At 41.4% G+C, this 9657-nt stretch overlaps 1 long non-coding RNA gene across 1 annotated transcript; it reads right to left on the bottom strand.

Moving 5' to 3' along the window:
* Nucleotides 1-303: 303 nt before the first annotated feature.
* LOC113957608 lies at nucleotides 304-1235 on the bottom strand. Its single transcript, XR_003531235.1, has 2 exons — nucleotides 1143-1235; nucleotides 304-541 (listed from the first exon to the last, which is right to left on the bottom strand). It is a non-coding gene; the product is annotated as an uncharacterized LOC113957608 (long non-coding RNA).
* Nucleotides 1236-9657: the final 8422 nt, after the last annotated feature.

The following is a 9657-nucleotide window of genomic DNA, read 5'->3' as shown; positions in this document are numbered from 1 at the left end:
CTCCTGGTCATTTCCAGCTTTAGGGTGAGACTAAATGACACAGCTCACCACTGTCAGCTCAGTTCTCCTTTGTTTTAGCAGGTTTCTCCTCCTTCCCAGTGGACCTCTGCCTTTCCCCCAGGTCTTTTGCCAATCTGTAGTACAAGTTACACAAAGTCTGTCTGATTTATTAGTGCCCTCAATGTGATCTCTGTGCTTCTCTGAGTTTCCTTCCAAATTCCCCCTTCTCTGGCTATCATCCACAGCCAGATCATACACCTTTAGCACCAGAATTTAATAGGAAAGAAATTATGGAGACAATAATTACTGAAAAACTATTTGATATTTAAAAAAATCCAACATAATCTTCCCACTAACAAACAGAGAAGAAATCAGAGAAATAAAATCACTAAATGGTTTTAGCCATCACTTCTCTCCAAGTCCCTTTCCAGTTTGTTTGAAGTTTTCCAGGAAGTTCCAGTCTGGACTCAGGCTGTCTTTCTATTCTTTCTCAAGGTCTGCTTTTGTTGAATAATGCACATGGAAGAGAAAATACAGCTAGCTAGGAAAAAAAAGTGAGTGTGATCATGAAGTGCAGATAAACTTGCCATTTCTTTTGTGAAGGCTTCTATTCTGTTTTTCAAATGAGGGCAAGATCAGCTGAATCTGTGATTTATATTAAGAAAAAAAGATAGTCCTTGCCTCATTTATCTACAATGTGTAAGTGGGCCCCCGGATCCCTTCTCATTCTGCCACTTCCCAAGCAGTTGTTTGATCTCAACCCCAGCAAGAAAAGGCTCTGTCAGAGCAATGGCAGTGTTGGAGGCTGAAACAAGGATTTTATCAGAGGGGTTTCAGTGGGAAAAGGGAAGCTCTGGGGTTCACCTGCTGAAATGAGGCAGTTTGTTCCAAGTGCAGCAGCTGCAGTCTGGCAAAGCTTGACTTTGGGATTCAATTAAGAAATGCATTTCTGACACATAATTACCAAATGATTGGGCTCTGTTAAGTTTGGGGATGAATTCTTCAAAAGGATATTATCTTTTCTTTGAAAAGGAACTGTAGTTTCAGGTGACCTGGAATACTTCCTATGTTACCATTTTTTCCAGGTAAAGTTTCCATTTGTCTTTTATTTGTTTCAGCTTGAATATGTGTTATGAACTTACCCTTCTCTGTTCTTTGCAGAAAGATTTTGCTCAACTCCTTCCATCAGGCTCCTGAAGCTCTGGCCCAGGACTCCATGTTTGCTCTCAGAGTGCTCAGCAAGGTGGCCCTAAGGTCACTGGAGTACTGCAGTAGCAAAGTAGAGAATATTAAAAATGAGGTTTGGAAATTTAACCCCGAAGTTACTCACCTGGTGAAGCTGTGAGCGAGTCCACGTTGCCCTCTGGGTGAGGAGCCTGGCCAGCAGCAGGCAGGGCTCTGACCCCGATGGGGTCCAGGCACTGAGCCCTGACCTGCACCAGCACCAGCTGTACAGCAGGACTGGAGTGGGATCAGCAGTGGGCATTGGCCCCTAACCAGTTCCAACTCAGAAAGCCAAGAGAGAGAGGTAGCAGGAATATCCTTGAGCACTTTTCAGGTCTTTTCAGAATGGTACAAATTTGGGCTCTTTGCTGTGTGCTCTCGAGAAGCTTCATCATCTCTGTCCTTTCTGTAGTACTATTCCCATTATATTCTGACAGATCTATGGACTACTTAAAGCAGAACTTTGTATTACCTTAGAAGAATGTTGGTTTATGTTAGAAACACGGAACAGGAGGGGACCTCTAGTGCTCCACTACCTTGCTACTACAGCCAAGCAAGTCATATAACCCCGTTTAGTCTTTATTACATTGACCGTGTCAGTCAGAGCCTGATGGCCTTGGGCGTAAGCACATCCCTGGGATAAGCACTTACAATTATGCAGAGGAGAATGAATCACTCTGATAAACCTGTGCCCACATACCTGGCAAGGTTTCTGAGCAGTCTGATATTGCAGTCTAGAGGAATATTGCCCGTATTCCACAAATTCCAGGTGTATAAAAAGAGAGCTTTTTGAAGGTAGGCTGAAAATCAGTTTTTAGTATGCAAAATTTAGTAGACTTTTGAAGTTAATGTAACTTGAAGGGTGTCATACAGAGTGTTAGAAAGCATGAAAGTCTGAGATTTGTTTGCCAGATTTTTTTAAAAACCTTTAACAGGTGTAAACCTATTTAAACCTTAAACAAATCTCAAAATAAACACACACCATTACCATCAAAATTACAGCTCTTCTGTACACATGCAAAAATGTGGGATAATGAAAGAAAATGTAGTAAAACTGTAACACTAAGGATAAGCCATGACAATTCTACAGGATTATGGGAAGTGTTTGCTTTAATGTTTCCTTGGTAAATTCTGTGCTCTCAGCACAGTTCCTCTCAAACCAGAAGCACCCTGTTCTGTGTTACTGTCTTTGCTGCCAATGCAGCAGTGCTGGAAGCAGAGGCAGGAGCTGATCACACAGTTGGGTCCTAAACCACTTAGGAGCCCTAAATCAAAACTGAACATCTTCTGGGAGCAGGTGCATAGGACCTGTGCCTAACACAGAAGCCCTGTCTCACAGTGACAAATGCAAAGTTCAGGCCACCTGAAGACCACAACCCTGAGACCTTGTCCAGTGTCTGTTCCAGGAACTTCAGTCAACCCTATAATAGAAAGCATCAACAGCATCCTCAAGCAACAGCAAGGAATAACATCTCTGCCTACCATTCCTGAACACAGCATCCCATGACATCCATGTATCAACACCATGGAGCTGTTCTGAGCCCTGGGGTTTAGAATTATGAGAGAGTTTGGGTTGGAAGGGACCTTTAAAAGTCACTGAGTTCAACCCCCTCCAGTGAGCAAGGACATCTTCAACTAGATCAGGTTACTCAAAGCCTTGTCCAGCCTGACCTTGAATGTTTTCACAGATGGAACATCTCTGGGCAACCTGTGTCATTGTTTTACCACCCTCAGTGTAAAAAATGTTTTCCTTATATATAATCTAAATTGACCATCCTTCAGTTAAGAAGCATTAAAGATTCTGAGGCCTCTCTGCAATCACAGAACCATTGATCATCTAGTTCCAACCCCTCTGGGGTTGGGCAGGGACACCTTCTGCTACACTAGGCTGCTCAAGGCCTTAAACAACACACCTCTGCCCATGCAGGCGAATGCCTGTGTGCTTTGGTTGAAGGACAACAGCAAGAGGGAGACATTATCAGGATACAGGTTTTCCTGCCAAACTCTTGCCCCAGCATTTAAATTAAATCTGCTGCTGCACTTCAGTAAGGAAACAATGTCAGGAGCCACGTGCAACCACCCCAGTGATACTGAGCTGCTGCTGTCTCAAAAGACTCAGTGCTATGTTAGGGTGGACCCTGGGTACAATTCCCATTTTGGCCTAACTAACCTTACTGGTGCAAGCATGTATCAATGCCAGTTTTTCTGAGTCACTAAGTAAAAGCAACACATTCCCTTTGAAATGAGTTATAGGCAAAGAAGATCTCATTAAAACAAAAGGAGAAGAGAACAAGCAGTAAAACATGGTAACTGTGTTCTTGCTATCTCAGGAACTGTAGAGACCCTACCTGAAATAAAGGAACCCATTCCCAATAAATAAATCAGCAGTGCACTGAAATGAGCCAAGCAAAGATGACTTTTACAGCTATATATAAGTATGTGTCCTACTTTTTCTGAACATGAAATAAATAACCTTGATGCAATAGGGGCAATACAAATATTGTAAATCCTATTTCTTGTTCTCCACCCTTGCAAAAGAAATGTAAGACTTGTTCGTAAGTACAAGTGCTTGTACATATCCACGTCTGCTAAGCAAACCCCATAATCATTAGAACTAGTCTAATTTCAGTAAAAAGAGTATTCTGCCAGTCACAAATTTATTCCTTATGATTTACAGCTCCATGGTTTTATCTTCAAGTGAAATATTTAATTTCTTCTTATATTGAAGTATCAAACCCACATAATTAATATGTAGTCAGGCTAATCCTTAAATGCTATAAATCAGAAGCATTATACAAACAAAAGTGTCGTCTTGAACAAGATTGGGAATGCACAAAACTACTTATTTCCCACTTTTATAATGATGCAGTGACTCAGAGCAGATAGAAAATGATTAGTTTTCCTTCCAAAGTAGGAAATATTGCTTCCATCTGTAAAGTATAATATTGTGATGCCATAAAGTTTTCCTAAACACTGAATTTGCCCTTATTCCCTCTCAATCATTTTAAAAGAACTGCTCTCTCTTATAGAGCTTGGATTTAAATCACAATAACACACCAAGAAGATGAATGACAGTGCTGTTGGATATGGCTAAAATTGGATCCTTCAGCACAGGTGAATGATGAGACAGCTCTTCTCTTCTTGATATATTTTCTTCTTCTATTAGTTTCCTCCCATGGCTGGGATTTCAGTGTGAATTTTAATGTATGCGGTTGCTGCTAATCTTAGTGTCTGATTTTTTTCCAGCACCCTCTTATTGTATAGACAATTCATTCTCCAAAGCAGTAATACACTGAGGCTTGTGACTGCCCAGGAAATAAAGCAATTCAGAATAAAGTTAGAGCCAGCTCTGCAGAAAGGCACAGTCAACAGGTCAATATCTTCAGAAACGACAGCTCACCACACAAAAATGCACACATTTAGATCAACACGCGTGCATTTACTCAGATGGCTTCCTTTTCAGACAATATTGTCTCTATTAAGTCACCAGGGAAACATGATGGGTATATCCAAATTCATAGCTTCAGATTGTATTGAAAGGGCAAATTGCAGAGTATTTCCTGGTTTTCAGAATCTGCCACAGATGCACACAATCCAAATTGCAATCAATGCCAGCACTTAAGCGCTTGTGCTCAGATAATACCCCCCAAAGCTGGTTTTTCCTGGGAAACCTTTCAGAGAAAGAAATTGGTTAACTGTTTTTCTAGGAAACAATTTTTCTTGTGATTGTCACAGCATTCTTGTTTCATCTTTCTATCTAAAAGCCCAATGAGCTTTCATAACTTCCATGCCTGCTTGATTCTGGAAACGTGAAGACATTCATTAGGAAAAGGTTAATTGTATACTTGCATGATCCAAGTTTGGGTGTAAAAGTTGGGGTAAAAGTTTGAGAGGATTTTTCGTCAAAATTAAGCCACTCAACCTGTGTAAACTAATCTATAAGATATTTACACAGTGCATGAGCTGAAACCTACTCTCCACTCCTAATGTGAGCATAATGGAGCAAGGGTCCCAAGGTAAGCGATGGGTGATTTGAAGGGCAACAGGCAGCTCTCTTCCATGTTTTAACTATTCTGCCACATGAAGAGTGAATCTGGTGGAATTTGTTAAACACTTACTTTCGCATTAAGAAGTATAAGTCCAAGCAGTGATCTTGACACAGACCATTGGCAGTCTTCAAAAATGATGGTGATCATTAGGATTGACATCATCTGAAAGAAAATTCAGACATGTTTACACGAACATCAATGCTGCTTTTATACTGTGTGATATGCTGAGAAGGAAAAATTCATGAAACCTTTACTAACCCTGCTGGAATCACTGACATTTCCTATATGAACACGGTATCACAAAAGTCATTCTTCCAAACAAAAATTTCCATAGCCAAAACTACCAGGTGAAGAAAGTTAAAGAAAATTAATGCCAAAGCTCAGCTCTAAAGAAAAAGTTAAATTAACACTGCTCTAAATCTCAGTTCATATTTGGGTTTATTTCAAGGTACAGGCTTTGGAGCTTACTACAGGGATTTTCCCCATTGTGACACTATTTCCAGAGATGTGTGACCAGATCTGTACAAGTTTCAGAGGAATCCCAGGTTGCTCTTCAAGATTCTGGTTTTCCTGCATCCGCCTTTCTCCGTGTGACACAGCCAGGTGCTGGAAGGGAACACTCCCTCTTTCAACACAGGTAATTGTGATTACAGCAAGAGGTCTATAAATCTGTACCATTTCCACCACAGTTACAGACCCAACCTCTGAGTTTGGACATTTTACTTTACTTCTCTGACTTGGCTTACAGAGCTGTACAGCAGGGATAAAGCCACTTCCTCAGCTTTATAAAGCACTGAGATCTATCTGCTCACATAATTGGGTTCTGTTGGCACCCAAAGAGAAGCTGCACAATTCACTTTGCTCGTTGGCTGGCACCCACCCAGAGCCCCATGGAGCACCCTACCTCTGAGCCCTCTTCTCGTCCTGCTGTACTTCTGTACCTCTGGTGTGGGTAGCTGGGAAGGATAGGGCTTATTTTAGGGACTGGCACAATTTTTGTACAAAGAAATTAAAAAATAATGATAGAATCCATTTAAAGATAAAATACTCTAAGACATCCTTGAGACATGTTAGTCCGGAACGCCAACGGCCACAACATATACAAACGTAAAAACATTACTCAGAGATTAAACAGAGTGAAAATTCGTAAAATGTCACCAGTAAATAGTTTGACTCACGTTTATAAAATATCTACACCCTAAAACCAAACACAGAGGAAGTAGAAAATCATTAAATCCTTTCTTCTAGGCCAATGAGTAGCTACGAGCCGGGTCTCCAGAGAGCTGCCACATTGCAAACTAGCCTGTAATAACTGACCAAGGCAAAGTCAAACAGCATGTTTCACTAAATGAAAAAGATGAATCCTAGCACTACAAATCACCTGGAACAGAGAGATCCAGAAATAATTTCAGCTTTTAGGTTAGGAACATATGGTCTGGCGTGGGAAAGGCCAATTCCCCACTTGACTTCACAGTAATGTATCAGGCAAACTGTTTTCCATCACTCATAGGAAAAAAAGAGTTCCATGCTGCTTTGGAACCAATGCAAACAATTCCAAACCTCTGCATGAACAGTAATAGGGGCTTGTTTTCCAAACATGAAGAATAATTATGACTTCTTATAATTCATTCCTCACTAGGTTTTCATCTCTCTAGTTTGTAACAAAGCCAGCTGGTAGGACAGAGACATTTTTTTTGAGTAATAAAACAAACTCACTGAAGCTGTGAGGTCTGAGCACCACACCTCACATGCCCATATTTCTTAAAAAATGTGCTAAGCATGGAGAGACCTTCAATATGATGCTTAACCTGAACAGAGCATGCTCGGGTCCCAGCTGACCCAGAGGGAAAGTACCATCTCTTCAAACTTCACTGTTACCAAAAAACTCATGACATTGTCTTTAAGGTCTAAGCAGAAGCTTTAAGTTGCAAATGAACTGCAAAGCAAATACATTAGGAGTTTTTGGCCTAAATATGGAAGATGACCAAAATTTCCAAAATTTCTCTGGAAAACACTTATTTGTCTCTATGAGTAAGTAGTACTGACAGCACTGAAAGAAGCAAGGAATACAATGAATGTTTTAATTTATAAAAACTAAGCCAATATCAACCAACCTATGTAACAATAATAATTACTAATTGTGTGTTCCAATATTGGCCAACCAGGACAGGCAATGGTGAAACCTTCCTTCCCACTCTGAGCTTTTTCTCTGACAAGATTCTACTGTCAAACGTTTTTCATTCCACTTCTGACACTCAAGGACTAGTGAAAGAGAACCCTTTCAGAAATCATTAGCCATACAGGGCCCCCCACTGTGTTTAAGAGTTAGGGAGTACTCATCCCAGTCTTGTGCATGATAGTTTTCATCATGGGCCAACCCATTCCTTTCAGCTAAGCTGGAACTGAGTGCTTACACGCACACCTGCTGTGGTGAAAGGAACTGTTGGGTCCAGTGGTTCCTCTGCACTAGTGGGAACAAACATCTGCCCATGAGCTCTGCAATAGCCAGTAATGCCTGTTCTGAAGTTATGTTAGTTTATTACTTGCAGAGGTGGACAATTTAGAATCCTATCATGTTGTCTTTGCAGGTGCCTTAGACATCCCACTTCTTGCAAAGATTAAAAGAGAAATAATCAGGGTGTATGGCCCAGATCTATGAGTTGCACATGCAAAATCGGGGCAAACCTACCTGTCACACCAAGATCTCTGTGGAGGTGGTCAGGAGTGTATTACTGCATGAGCAGAGGACAATCAGCAATTACTGAGCCTAATTACAGGATGCAGGGCACAAAAGTCCATAATAACAGCCTTAAACTCCTTTTTTTTTTGCTTTCCGTATTTCTCTGTCTCAGCAGTCACCACTGCTTTGTTTTACTCTGTAGGTCTGATTTCTAGTGCTACTTCTGCATGATCCTACAGCAAACTGCACATTGCAAATCCTTCTTTGCTTTACAGTGCTGCTGACAGCCCCCGAGAGACTGCACTGCAGAGCAGCCAAGGAGACCACCCTGCTGGAAAAGAGCTTCTTTCTGCGGGATACAGCCTGCACCAGTTCATCCACTCATCTGGACAAGGCTCATTCTACTTTATATCAAAGCTTTGCCCCAGCAAACAGCACTGGGTTACTGGTGGTGCACCAGACTTTAACTCTGCCTTGACCAGAGGTATCGGGCTTTCATTTCATCTCATCTCACTGACACTCCCTGTCTTGCCTCTCTACTATTTCCACATAATATAGAACACCTTCTTCCAGGTGACCCCTGCAGCATCCTCCTTCAGGCCTCATGTCACCCCTGATTTGGCTCCCTTGGAGTCAGAAGCTGCTGCTGGGGTTCAGGGGTACTTGCACATATTTAGCCCACAGGTGTGAGTGGGAAAGCCAGGCTATGGCACTGCCTGCAGGCTCCGGCTTTGCAGGGAGCATCTCTCCATCATCTAACTGGTGATCACAAAGCAACTCAATGGCAAGACAAAGTGTGCGGCACAGAAGCAGAATTAATCAAGCACATGGATTTTTTTCCTATGTGGAAAACACCCTATTAGTAGAAATAGAAATGTTTTGCTTCGGGAGAATGACAGAGCCTGCCCAGCCCCGCGGTACTGCGGCAGCTGGGACAGCTGGGGCTGACCCGGGCCTGGCGCTGACTCAGGCACAAAACAAGGTCTCAAGGAGGGGAAAGAGGCATTAAAAAGGAAGGAGGTGGGGGAACAGATAATCTATTTTATACTTAGTTCAAAACAGTGACCTTGCCTCTGTTCTCTTAAACACAGGGCATCACTTTGTCTGGGTCAATAATGTTCCTCCTGACATATTTGTTCTTTACAAAAGGAACTATTGACAGAACTGGCAAGAATAAAGAACTGTTCTTCCAATAAATTAATTCCTCAGAGCTTCTCCTCCTTCAGAGCCTTGGATGGAGGAGGAAAATGTTGGTCAGGATAACCTTCATTATGAAAACTTCTTCTCAATGAAGTTTGAAGAGAAACTGCCCTTCCATTAAAAACGTTGTTTTTGCTGTGCCATGTTATCAATAGAACATTTGCATCACTGCAGGTACTGTAACTTTTTTCTCTTTCCCTTATGTTGGGATGAATCTTTTACTCTGCTGCAACTAATCAAATTTACACATGAAGTACATTATATTAACACCAGAGACAGCAGTATGTCTATTTTCCAAAGGATTTAGAATGGTCAAGAACATGCAAGGCTTTTAATTGAATATTCATCTGGTAATAACACTCACTGTTTCCATTCAGATCAGTAAAATATTCAGACTTTTTCATTGTTTGGAACAGAAAATTTGGTAGGTTTTCAAAGCTCCAGATTCAGATAGTCTGCTCTTAATTTAGGAGCTGTGACTATTAATTTAAATATCCTTTGGAA

This window comes from Corapipo altera, unplaced genomic scaffold (genome assembly GCF_003945725.1).
Source record: "Corapipo altera isolate COAL_440 unplaced genomic scaffold, ASM394572v1 111, whole genome shotgun sequence".
Lineage (NCBI taxonomy): Eukaryota > Metazoa > Chordata > Aves > Passeriformes > Pipridae > Corapipo > Corapipo altera.
This window is presented reverse-complemented; position numbering and strand designations above follow the sequence as displayed.